The sequence below is a fragment of the Arachis ipaensis genome, chromosome B5 (assembly GCF_059453495.1).
Source record: "Arachis ipaensis isolate K30076 ecotype BB chromosome B5, ASM5945349v1, whole genome shotgun sequence".
Classification (NCBI taxonomy): Eukaryota; Viridiplantae; Streptophyta; class Magnoliopsida; order Fabales; family Fabaceae; genus Arachis; species Arachis ipaensis.
The window spans coordinates 37,895,198-37,909,800 of record NC_142440.1 but is presented as its reverse complement, the minus strand read 5'-3'; positions in this window follow the sequence as shown (position 1 = coordinate 37,909,800).

Below are 14,603 nucleotides of genomic sequence, written 5' to 3'. Positions count from 1 at the left end.
GAATAGTTTGGTAACAATGACAGATTTGAGATTTAATTAAACAAATTATGACATTGTTTCTAAAAAGAAAACGATAAGGTATTGTATGGTTTGGTGTACTCCCAAAATAAAAAATCATTTTTGCTTTATGTATGTTGTTAACACAATAAGATTTGAGCAATGCTCCTCTGTTGTCTATTTGTCTGACATTTTCTGGATTTTTTTTCTTTAGAAGATTATTTGGGAAAAATGTCATGGAATTTAACAGTTTGAATTTTCTTAGATTGCAACTGCTAACAAAGAAATTGGAGTTGCCTATAAATATTGTATTTCCTAAAATTTTGTTGGCTGATGTTGTTCCTGGAGAGGGTGCAACAAATTTTATGATTCTTGGTTTAGGGGACATGGTATGACATTCTTACTCCTTGAGATACACTACTAAACATCCTTATTTTTTAATTGTGTTCTTAGTCCAATATAAATTATCTATCATCAACAACCACAGTTTCACCAATTTTTTTCATGGATTCTAATTTTTAGTATTCTTGAATCTTTGAATTAAATTTGAAATTCAGATATTTCAAGGAATTACAATATGAGGGAATGAAAAGCAGGAGAGAAATGAGTATTATTAATTTACATGTAATGACTGAAGATAAAGTATGATCATCTATCTATATGTATTTTTTTTCTTTTTATTATCAACTACTATCCTTAAATATCAAGAAAAATAAAGGATATTTGATTGAAATGTGCTTCATTTCGAATTTCACTATTTAAATATCCTTATGCCAACATAACATTCCTTATTATATATGGTTTATAATGATTTGAATTAATCCATGATCTAGATATTTACCTTTTTTGTGATGTAATGTAATTACCTTTCCTTGAATACTTATATTGGGATCCGCCAAAAATGGTGATGAAAGAAATTAAAAAAACGGTTGCCAAACTTTAGTTTTAGTGTGACTATTGAGTTTTCATTTTTGGGATACGAAGTGCCATTATATGGTTCATAATAACTGTATTATTCTCTCTTGATTTGGATTTGTTTTAGGTTCTGTTCTCTTTACTGCTTATTTATTTGATTGATTTTTTTCACTCTTAAAATCTATGTAATATAAGAAGTCAAGGATGTGAAGAAAAATATACATGATTTCTTTTCACTCATCAATTTAATATTTTTGTTCTAGAATATATTTGTTATTAAAGTCATAATTTCTTACATGATTCTAGGCATCATTTTTCTTATATTCTTTAACATTGTTGCCTATGCATAAGATTTTGAATTTCTGCTATACTTGGTAATTGTTTTATTTCAATTAAGAAAATTGTTGCTTTTTTTGTTTCAAGGTTTAAACTAATTCAACAACTACCTTCCTATGCTTACTTCAAATTCCAAAGTCATTGTTAAAATTTTCCTTTTCTCTTTGCAATATATGTGTGCAACTATTCCATAACTATTAATCTGTGATAAACTATTTGCTCATAAGAAGTTTGTGTATTTATCTATGTGAACTTTGAGGAAGAATTAATTACAACGTTTCATTTTGAACCATTAATTTCCTTCCTTCCTTTTTTCATGGATACTAGAAATGGATGCTGAAGCAGTAGTGCATACGGGAGGTTTCCATGTCAGAGTGCGTGGTGGAAAATAGTTACTCCTTCAAATGATTTTGCATGTTATTTCAGTTCAATATTTCATTATTTCATATTTATTTTGTTTAGTTGATTGTTATATTTCATTAAATTTGTGATTAGATGTCTAGCTATGTGCTATGTGAATCTATAAGATTTGTAAAAAATTATTAGTATAGTACTAATAGAAAAGAGAGCCAAGAAGAGATGATATTTTTTTATAAAATTTACTTGCATTCAATGAATAGTTGTATATAGTAATATATTTGGGTTTCAGTTGAAATATAAATTTACTTTTTTCTTATTCAATGTAAAACATAAACTACTATTGAATGAGTACACAATATACACATAATAGAAGTAGTATTTTACACTATAGAAGAATAATATTATTTGGATACGGATGTAAATTCTAAGAAACTTTATTGATATTTAAAAGTTTATTTAACTAATATTTTATTTACTTTATATCTTCAATTTATTTTGATATTGTATCTTAAAACTAGAATGATATTAGTATAGTACTAATAGAAGAGAGAGCCAAGAAAAGATTATATTTTTTATAAAATTTACTTGCATTCAATGAATAGTTAACATATTTGGGTTCAGTTGAAATATAAATTTATTTTTTTATTTAGAATTAAATGTAAAACATAAATTATTATTGAATGAGTACACAATTTGTACATAATAGGAGTAGTATTCTACACTATAGAAGAACAATATTATTTGGGTGCGGATGTAAATTCTAAGAAACTTTATTGGCATTTAAAATTTTATTTAACTAATACTTTATTTATTTTATATTTTTAATTTATTTTGATATTGCATCTTAAAACTAGAAAGATATTAGTATAGTACTAATAGAAGAGAGAGCCAAAAAAAATTATATTTTTTATAAAATTTACTTGCATTTAATGAATAGTTGTAGATAATAACTTGGATTCCAGTTGAAATATAAATTTATTTATTTTATTTCGAATTAAATGTAAAACATAAACTATTATTGAATGAGTACACAATCTGCACATAATAGGAGTGGTATTGTAGACTATAGAAGAACTAATATTATTTGGTTATTGATGTGAACTCTAAGAAGCTTTATTGGCATTTAAAAATTTATTTAACTAATATTTTATTTATTTTATTTTTTCAATTTATTTTGATATTGGATCTTAAAACTAGGAAAATATAAGTGTCCTAAGAATGTGATTTGATGATTTTCTATATAGCAGTTGTAAAAATTTAATGATTAAAATAAAATGATACATAGAATGATTAATATGCATTTTTTTATTATAAAAGATTTAAATTAAAGTATATAATTAGTCTCTTAGGTAATTTGAGTATATGATTTTTTTTGTTAATTCTGTTAAATAGGCAGAAAGATTCAAGAGACATGTAAAAATTGAATCATAACAAAATTTTTTACTTTTCATTCATTCATTATTTTTCTTATAATTATTATTTTTTGGTTATTAATAAACTTTATATATAGTTTTTTTTTTAATTTTAAGATTTGTGTAATTGATGATAGTGGTGTATATTACTATTATTTTTGTAAGAAGTATTTGTCTTTTTATTGTTAGGTATTGTATAATTTTTTTATGAAAAAATTAAACAAATAAATAAAACAGTCTTAACTGTTATCATGACAGATAATATCATAATAATTTAAATATTATTTTACAATATAATTTAAATATGATTTTTGAGATTGTATCGTTTTGTTAAGCGCAAAAGGAGAAAATAAATTGTATTTGAGTATTATTGAAATAATTTTGCAATCTCATCAAATATTTTCTTTAATAAATATTTGATTACTAAATTATATAAAATTTTCACATTTTTCCTTTTATATTAGTTAGATAAAGAGAATCACTTAAAATATAAATTTTTAGTTTGTTTAATAATTTTTTTATTTTAAATTGTTATCATTAGTTAATTTATGGTAATGACTTAATTAATGTAATTTAGCATTATGTTTATATTTTTTACGATTCCGATGAAACTAATGAAATAACTATAGTATCTTTTTCTCTAAACTTATTTAATTTACTACATTTAGCTTAATTCTCTTACAAAATATAATATGAATTTAAAATGGTCATACATATGATAATTTATTTTTATGTTACACTTATTTTTTTATTGTTTGATGTTTTATTTTGATATTTAGAGTAGAATAAAATCAAAATTGTCATTACCTAATATCAAATATTAATATACATAAAACTACAAATCATTGTTTATTTACCATTATAATTTACAAAAGTTATTCATGTGTTAGTAAAGAATTGATGTATTCTAATTTTATACTTTAAGTATATACCTTAAAATTTAGTACAAGACCCAACTCACAACAGATTTATGTAATTATATAAATTGTGCGCCATGTTTAACTCAATTTTTTGTCTTTTATTTAATGTGTTTTGAATTTAATTATAAACCAATTTTTAGAATTTTAAAAATTTCGTGGATGACATTATAGCATAGATAAATTTAATATTTTTTATAAATGGCATTTATCTTTGTAAACTTAATAGAAAATTAACATGATTAATAGATTTTAACTAAACATATATAAACACTAATAAAATAGGAAGTCAAAAATATATTTATGTTTTTTTACATTAATTCTAATAATTTTATCGGGCCTGCTATACATACAAGCAAAAAGGCCTTACAAGTGATACAAGCCTCCAGCCCACAATCCTTCCACACACGGAGTGAATAACATTGAATGGAGCGTCATTTACACGCGCTCTACCCAAATGGTTGCACTTCGCGTAAACCGCTCCTTACTGGCGCACTCTTCCACTTCTCAAAGCCATTCAAAGAAAACTCAACAGTTCCATTTTCAAGCAACATTCGAAAGCGAAGATATACAACTCGTCACTCAGATTCGAAAATTTCATCAACACAACATAGAACTCTTGATCGAGAATCTCCAGAAAAAACGAAGTTATAATACTAAAGGTACGTTACGTTACTATTTTAGTCATCCTGTATACATTCCACATTTCGAAATCGAAGAACTAAGTTTTACTGTTCTTCTACGTTGTTGTACTTTTACTGTTCTTCTTGTTCTACGTCTCATTTTACAGTTAATAATATTCTACTTGTTCTAGGTTTTACTGTTATTCTTAGTTCTATGTTACACTGTTCTACGTAGTTCTTCTATGTATCACTGTTCTTGTTGTTCTAGTTCTACTGGTAACTGATTTTTGGGGGTATATTCCGTAGTTTGGTGGGTGTATATGGAGTAATTTGTTGAATGTATATGGCATAAATTGTTGGGTGTATATGGCTAAACTGATATATTGTAATAGTCAACAGTTGTAACTGTTCTTATATTTGCTTGTCCATGGGTGTATATTCCTTGACCTTGTAATGTTGCTTGACCTTGTAAATTAATGCATGTTTGAGTGATATCTGACTGATATATATGAGTGTATCTGAATCATATCTATGGGTGTAACTGACTCATATCTATGGGTGTATCTTACTGATGTCTATGGGTGTATTTTTCATTTCAGAAAAAATGGCAGCGAGAAACCAAGCTGGAAAAAATGTAAGAACAAATATTTGTCTTAGATGAAATCAGTTTTATATAATAGAAATATATCTGACTATAATTTTGTTTTTGTTTACAGCAAACCAAAGACCTTAAGTGTGCAACATATCTGTTAAATGAGAAATTCATAAACATGAGTGAGGAGAAGAAAACGATTGTGAGGGATTTGGGATTCGGTGGCTTGATGCACATCCCGCCACTAAGGGTGAATCACCAACTGTTAAGGGAGTTGGCTAACAACTTCAAATTAGGGGAGAACAGACTGGAAACCGGATACGGTTCTTTTAAAATAAGACCAAAAACAATAGGTGATGCGCTTGGCATCAATGCATCAGGTAACTCGCTAAAAATTATAGGTGTATATTAAGTGATGCTTGGGTGTATTTAAATTGATGCTTGGGTGTATTTGAACTGATTTTCACACTATGTTTTTTTCCTTTTTGTAGGAGATATATTTCCTCAGAAGGTCAATTATAAGAAACTTTCTGAGGATGATAAAGAAATTTTTAGAAGATTCCAGGGTAAGACCCTCAAAAGTCTTACAGATGAGATGATGGATATTAGCGTTGGTAACGAACAGGATCGCCTAATATTCAAGATGATTTTCATCCTCTATATACAAATGGCATTCCTTTTACCAACGACAATAAACAAAATCTCACCTGTGCACCTGACCCCAATTTTTGAGTGGACACCATAACAGAGCGAAATTGGGGAGTGCATGTTTTGAGTTTTATCATCAAGGGCATAACTGATTACAAGAAGGAAAAGAAAAAGGCAATTGATGGCTGCCTCTTTGCCTTGATGATAATTTACTTTCATCTTTCTAAAAATAAAGACAAGAAAAGGGCAGAAAGACCTCAAAAACCATGGATTGCCAACTGGAGTAAGGAGCAGTTGGTCGAAAGAATGAGGGCGGAAATAGAGAAAAATATGGTAAGTCATCATAATATGTTGGGTGTATTTTATTTACCTGAATGCTGATAACTAAAATTTCTAATGTTTCAGGGGATTGTAAAAATGGCGGAAACAAGAGAAAAAATGAAAAAAAAAATAGAGAGAAAAGAAAAAAAAAACAAGAAAAAAAAACAAAAAAAGGAAGGCAAGTTCAACATCGTCTTCGGAGACAGAAACAACTGATAGTGACAGTTCTACCTCTGAGTTTGAGACTCGAGAAGACTTAGAGGATTCACCAAGAAAAGAACCCAGCAAAAAAGGAAAAAAGTAAGTACCATACTTAGGTGTATTTTCTTTATAAAGTTGGGTGTATTTTGTTTATCAAGTTGGGTGTATGTTGTTTATCCAGTTGGGTTTATTTTGTTTATTAAGTTGGGTGTATTTTATTTATTATGTTGGGTGTATCTTGTGCATTCATTTGGGTGTATTTTATATCTTTAGTATGTTTTAAATAATGATTGTTTGCATTCCAGAATGGACTCCAAAAAAAGAAAGAAGAGTCAAGAGGATTCTGATTCCGAATCCGAATCAACTGATGAGTAATGTTCTGAAATTATTACTCCTTTCTTTTGCCTTTGTTGTCAAGGTTTCATGTATTAATAGAGTGTCTCTTATTAACTTATAGAAGCGAAGAATCATCATCGGTGAAGAAGCAAAAAAAAAAAAAGAAAAAGACACAAAAAACACCAAAAAAGTAAGCACTTCTTTGGATAATATTTTGTGATAAAATTAATTTTTTATTTCTGATTCATAATTATTTTTTCCACCCAGGACACAATCCAAAAAGAAAAAGGTTGTTGTTGAGCATTCATCTCCTGAAGAAGATCAATCCTATCATGGGTACAGTACTTTGTAAGCTATATTACCGTCTATCATCAAGATTATTTTTGTTAACATCTTCTTTTATGAATGTAGTGACAGATATGAAATAGGAAGTGAAGATCTAGATGAATTGTTAAGGGAAAACAATGAAAATTCTGCTGCACAGGGGTATGTCTTGTTGGGGTGTATATTTCAGATTTTAGGGTGTTTTCTTTGCTAATAATTGTTTCTTGTTTCGCAGGGAGAAGGAAGCTGACCTGCGATCGACGGAAGGTCACTATGTCCCCTCTGAAACGTAAGAAGCTTTATTTAATAAAATCTTGTTATCATGATTTAATTGTATGATATTTTGTTTGAATAACATGAAATCTATTTAGACTACCGGACGTAAACTTGGGAAGTGATGATCCTTCCTCTCAAGGACTCACAGAACAAAGCAGTGTAAACAGACCGGCAGAGAGCATGTAATTTCTGTTTCAAATAACCGTTACTTTTGTTCTTTTATTACCTTCTACTTCTAATTCTGTATATATTTTTTTTAGAAAAAAAAGCCCTTTATTGTTTTATTTGAGAAAAAAAAGGCAGGAAAAAAAAGCAAAAACTGCAAGTATGTAAGTTCTCAAAAAACAAAGCCTGTCTTTCTTATGAATTGTTCGGGTATATTTTTGACTTTCTTTGGGTGTATTTTAGGTTGAGTCTGGTTGAAGAGTCAGCCAGTGAGCCGGCTGATTCGAATATGATGGTTGTGAGGGAAGAGACACCGTTCGAAGGTCTTGCAATGTGAGTTTTTCAAGAATATTTCAACCTTATAACCTTTTTATTTTCAAAGCCATTGTTAACCTTTCATTTTTCTTCTTGTTTAGAGTTCCGATTCAAGTTTGTCTACCAGTATCCCAAACAACCACTGTGCCAGAATTTCAAGAAACAACTGAGACAGAATATGAACCAACCCCTCTACTACAAATTGAAGGACCTACAAAAACGTAAGAAATAGTATTGGGTGTATATTTTATTACAGTATGGGTGTATATTGGGTTACAGTTTCGGTGTATATTGGGTTACAGTTTGGGTGTATATTGCCCCTAAATAGTTTTTTTATGTCATGATTAATTTTATGTGCCGTGCAGCACTCCTGAACCCCCCCCCCAACAACTTGAAGAAAGCACACCCACACTTCCCCCAGCTCCATCTAAAATGTAAGTTCATTAGAGTAAAATCAATGTATGGGTGTATATTGGGTTACAGTTTGGGTGTATATTGGATTACAGTTTGGGTGTATATTACCCCTGAATAGTTTTTTTTATGTCATGATTAATTTTATGTGTCGTGCAGCACTCCTGAACCCCCCAACAACTTGAAAAAAGCACACCCACACTTCCCCCAGCTCCATCTAAAACGTAAGTTCATCAGAGTAAAATCAATGTTTTAGTTATCATTTGTATATTCTTATTGTTATAATATGTTATACATAATCACGCAGTAATCCAGCCCCAGAAGACGCTGCTGCGTTGATGATGATGGCACGGACAGCATCATACGTTTCTAAAACGGATCCGATGCCATCATTCAGCCTTGGCTTCACTGATTCTAGCCAAGAAGAAACAACAATGCAGGAGGGAACGTCAATGCAAGATGAACACAGGGCAAAAACTCTAGAAACCCCAAAACTGCTGGAACAGTTAGAGGACCTGGTACATAAAATTGCAAGTGGTGGGGTGACAAAAAAAGAAAAAAGTCCGCCAATTCCAAAGGAGAGTGGGACAGAGAGTTTTGAGAAGTTTGAAACTCCTGTCAGGCCGAATTTAAATACTACTGACATGAAACAGAAATGCTACCATTGGGCTATACAAGTGAAGACCTACTCAAATGGGAGAACTGATGAGTTTGACGATGTCTGCAGACTCCAAGCCCAAGATAGATACACTCTGTCAAAATTCCACCTTGCATCACTCGCGCCTAAATCGCATATAGAAGCTGAGGTAATATTACAACAACATTAAGTTTTTTATCACCAAAATTAACTACAATGCTGATTGATGTAAAATTGATTTCGACATCTTTTTCTAGATTGTCACTGCCATGTGTTTCATCATAAACCAACAAAATATTCCAAGGTTTCAAGAAGAAGTATACTGTCTCCCCCTTGATATTGTGGTAAGGGTTGCTTCAACGAATTTTGGATGTATTTTTTTCATACATTCGGGTGTATTCTTTTTCTTATAGGGTGTATTCTCTTTATTCATTTGGGTGTATTTTCTGTGTCCAATTGGGTTTCAGTTGTTTATTCGTTTGGGTGTATTTTCTGGATTCATTTGGTTGTTCACAATTTTTGCAGAACATGGCCCTTGCAAATCATCCAGACGGCATATTCTTACAGCCTAAAAACGATAAGCCATTCAGGGTGGAAGACTACCTAATGTTCATACCCTTCTTGGACCTTCAAAAATTAAAATCGCATTGTTATGTAAGTTTTCATTTCTAAAACTACTTATTACCATTTTTTACTTACATGGCAAATAAACTAAAACAGTGTTCAATCTGAACATATTTCAGATATTTACACCTGTTTGCTATTCACATCATTAGTGGTTATGGATCGCTGATACAAGAAAGAGGAAATTTTATATAGTCGACCCATTACACAACAAATCTCCTTCCGATGCGAGAACTGCGCTGAATAAATTTGTTGTAAGTTGGTTCTGTGTTCTGTATATATATATATATATAGTTGGGTGTATTTCTATTTAATATAAGGTGTAACTATTAGCTCCTTTGGGTGTATGCTTTTATTGAAATTATTCATGTATTACTGATCTGTTTTGTATTTTAAGGGATACGTAATTTCACGAATTAAAGTATATGCTGGGGGCACCTCTGAAATCAAAGGACATGGATAGGGAAATTGTAGCACCATACCTTAAGATCTCGGGCCAAAAGACAAGGTATCAATCTTTCACTCTAAAAATTAAACTTTCCTATATGTAATTTATAATTTATTTTTCTGTTTTCAGCTATGACTGTGCTATCTACGTATTGAGGTGGCTTGAGATATTTGAGCCTGCAAACATTAAGAGGCGGAAGTATGAGTGGGACAATTTGCCCCAGGTAAATATGTTTAAAACTAAATAACTATGTATTACATTACTCAATTAACATGGTTGATTAAACAGAATATTCTTTTTTACTGTAGGACGAGGTAGACCACTTTAGAGTAGAATATGCTTCCCGGATTCTATTTCATGACATGAATCTCGACAAAGATGAAGCCATTAGGGGAAGTAATGCAATCAGACTGTCCAAGCCATCCTCGTTGTTATTGAGTCCATATTGTCAGATAGATTCTCAAGATGTTGAAACTACTTAATGTAAATGTTATATAGTTTGTAACAAATGGAAGACATGTTGTAAATATTTGACAATTATAATGCAGTTTATTGTGAAATTTCTTTCAATAATTAAACTCTGTCTGCTGTATTTAAAGTGTATGAATTACAGGTACTATAATATGAAGGAAAACATCAAACCAAAATATACACCCATAACCTGCCATTTTTTACACCCAAAGAAAGTTGAATATACATCCATAAATCTATCACCCCTAATGCTTTATCCCTAAAACCCTGAACCCTAAACACTTAATACAATCCATATGCAAACTGTATTTTATAACATAAAACCCATAAAATGTTGTAAAAAAAACAAACAGTATTTTATAACATAAAAATAAGGTTCTGAAGTATATATATGTATATATATGTAAAATGTGAAATACAAGAAAATTCAGAAATACACCCAAACGAACAGTGTTTTTACACCCATATTCTGTAACTATACACCCAAAGAATTATCCGCTGCTGCTGGTACCCTGAACTGATAATTCATAACACGTGCTTGATATTGGCTGGAATTTGAATGCACCACTGATGCAACATCAAAGAGGTTCAACTGAATATAACAAACTCACATATTAGCTAAACTATTAACGAGAAAATTAAACTCAATCACCATGTATTTAAAGAACATCACTTTTACCTCGTTTAAAGCTTTCGTTTTCTTCTTCTTTGTGGCATTTGCAATCTGTTTGTCCAACTTTAAACCTAGCCTATTTTTTGGACGTCCTCTTGTTCGAATCCTTGGAGGGTTTTGAAGCTCGTTAACGGATTCCAAGTTGGCGTCTTCGTGAGATAAAGAAGATGTGCCCTTCCTTTTGGCTTTCAATGATTCCATCTCAACCATGACGTTATCGTACGCATGGTGCAGAATTGCAGTCAGCTCCTCAGATTCGGATGCAAATTTGCAAATATTTTGCGAACAAAAAACCAATTGGTCAAACCTCTTGCTTCTTGGCTCCAACAGTGGCTCATCATGGCTGCTCTTGATGTGTGTGTGTCGCCTCTTTACCTTCTTGCTCCATCGTTCCAATATATATCTCAGTGACACTTGGCTTACTCGTTCAAAGCTTAACACGCTTAGTGCGTGACGGCACAATCTCCCTCTCGACTCGAATAATAAACATTGGCATTTACCTCAGCTGCTACTGAGTCGTAAGTAACCATAAAATTGTTGAATATTGAGCTGAAAACTTGTTCTCCAACCTCATATACTGAATAGCCTAGAGCAGAATTCGTTAATCTAGTGATGCAATTCGCCTTTCCTCTGAATTACGCTTGGACTTCCCTAAACTTTTGATGAGTGTACACATCTTGAAACTGAGCTTCAATGGAGGATTTGGTTGCACACGGTATGACCGTATGAAAATCTGCAGCATCTGATTCTCTCGCTGCTTGCTCCCTGCTTCCGAGGCAATTATCGTATTGTTTGACGAATTGAATAAGCGAGCTATTATGGGTAATAAACTTGTTAAAAATGAATGCATGCTCTCGCTCCTTTGTGTGCTTCTCATCCCTGCCCAGAAGTGGTGATCCAGATAAATTGGAACCCATATATGACGGTCTTCATAGAGATCTGCAGAATACACCCAAACATACACTATGAATACACCCCAAAAAACATGCAATTTACACCTCTGCTGCATATTTTAAACAAACATTACCTGAAAGCCACTTGTTGTCCACAAGACCAAAATTCAGGAGAAAATCATTCCAATTCCTATCAAATGAGTCTTTGCTATGAGAGTTCCAAACAACTTGGCTCATTTCTTGTTCAATTTCTGCATGTCCCTTGTACCCGTTTAATTTGCTTGGAATCTTCTTCATGATGTGCCAAATACACCAGCGGTGAATTGTTGTTGGCATACAGGCCTCTAAAGCCCTTTTCATTGATGCGCATTGATCGGTGAGAAACCCTTTCGGAGCATTTCCTCCCATGCAACGAAGCCAACATTGAAATAACCATTTGAATGATTCAATTTCTTCGTTTTTCATCAAAGAGCATCCGAGAAGTGTTGACTGACCGTGGTGATTCACCCCGACAAAAGAACCACAAACCAAATTATACTTGAAACAAATTACCATAGTGCAGAATGGAAAATCATTAGATACACCCAACAAATGCTTTGTATACACCCAAAAACATGCAATATACACCTCTGCCGCGGATTCATAAAAATACATTAATTTAGCATCATAAACAGGGACAGTTTCTTACCTGTTTGTATTGTAGGTGGTGTCAAATGAAATAACATCTCCGAAATACTCAAAGGCAGCTCTACTTCTTGCATCGGCCCAAAAAGCCAACTTAATCGATTGATCCTCCTCGAGTTCAAGCTCAAAAAAGAAATTCTGATTCTTCTCTTTCATTCTTAACAAATATTTCCCGAATTCCTTTGCATCTTCTTGTTCGAAAACATTCCGCACTTCCCTGGTAATGTAATTCCTCACATCCTTTTCAATAAAATTTAACTTGCGGTGACCCCCGGCAGCCGCAACAAATGATTGGTAAGTTTTGCTTGGTCTAATACCGGCCTCCTCGTTATTCTCTATTGTACGACGAATGGACATGCTTAGTTCCCTGTGCTGTTTGAGCATCTCTGCTTTACTTGGACAGTAAGGGTGTGAATGATCCAGCACAACCTTTGAAATGATCCAAGCACCAACATCCTTCAATGTGTGTATATAAATTCTTGCATGACAGTTTAAACCGGCTGTCGGATTAGTCTTCTCGGTCGGAGATATTTTAGATTTCCATTTTCCTTCTCTGCTACATGTAATCAATTGATTCTTAATATCGTTTCCCTTCCTATTTATGCTCCGAACTCTTGTAGAAAAATCTGCAGCCTTAGCGTAGTTCCTGTAAAATTTTCCAGCATCTTCAATGGTGGTAAAAGTCATTCCAACCTTCGGAACAAACTGGTCATCAACAACAGAGAGAGGCTGTAGAATACACCATGTCAAAAACTAAAAATACACCCAATCATTGCTGATATAATACACCCAAACCGCAACAACTCAACTAAAATAACAAAAAAAACCATAAACTGTAAATACACAGGCTGCAGAATACACCATGTCAAAAACTAAAAACACACCCAATCATGTCTGATATAATACACCCGAACGACAACAACTCAGCTAACATAACAGAAAAAGCCATAAACTATAAATACACCCACACTTATCGCAAAAATACACCTAAAAAGTTCTGATCTACACCCGAGCGTCTGCTATAAATTCTAGATAATTAACCAAAACTAATACATTACATTCAATCCACAGATTCATGTTAACGTGTTAGTTTCACAGTCAATGTTCACGAATTATTCAGCCACACAATGCTATTCAAATGACTGCAACAAAATTCAGAGTAATCCTATGTAAATCAAACCTCAGGAACTTCGTTAGATTCAAATTCATAATCCACTTCACCCTGATTCAGCTGACAATCTGAGGTTGAATCATCCATAATCTTCAAAACGAGTTCAAATTTTGATTTCAGAAAACAACAAATCAAATAGAAAACGAAGCTGGAGTTGCAGAGAGAGGAACTAACGTAAATGACGAAGAACATACTAGTGAGAAAGGAGGGGAAAAGAACGATCGAGAAGGAGGGAAGACGCGCGAGAAGAAGAACGAGCAAATCTGAAAATAAGGAGAACGAAGAAGGAAAGAAATCTTTTAAATTTGGTAGTTATATATACGCGGGATCTTATATAGCGCGTGTATTGGACGTATGTGTAGCAGCGCGTTTTTTGGGTTATTCCTTAATGAACTTGTAAAGCATACAAGCCCTAATGACTTGTATGCAAAGCTTTTCTGTTTTTTTATATAAAGAAAAAGGTATTACTTTCGTGGTTTTTACAAATAAATTTGTTGATTTGGATAATAAAATTATCCATTATTTTTTCGTAAAATTAAGTTAGTTTAAATATAAATTGGTTGCTACAATTTGTTATCTTTTTGAAATTGACATTGCGAAATATTATATAGAATTCGTTTTTTAAAAAATACATTACATAAGAGTTTTTCAAAATAATTTGTTAAATTGAAATTAGAATTATATTTTTTTATTTAGGAAAAGTCTAGGAGATCAGTAATTTTTGTATTTTTTGGCCAGCATTTAACCATCAAATAAAAGTGGGTGATTTCTCACTATTAGATATAATTTCACACCATTAAAAATACTATTGATGACCAATTAATGATTACAAAACACCAAAATTACTGATCCT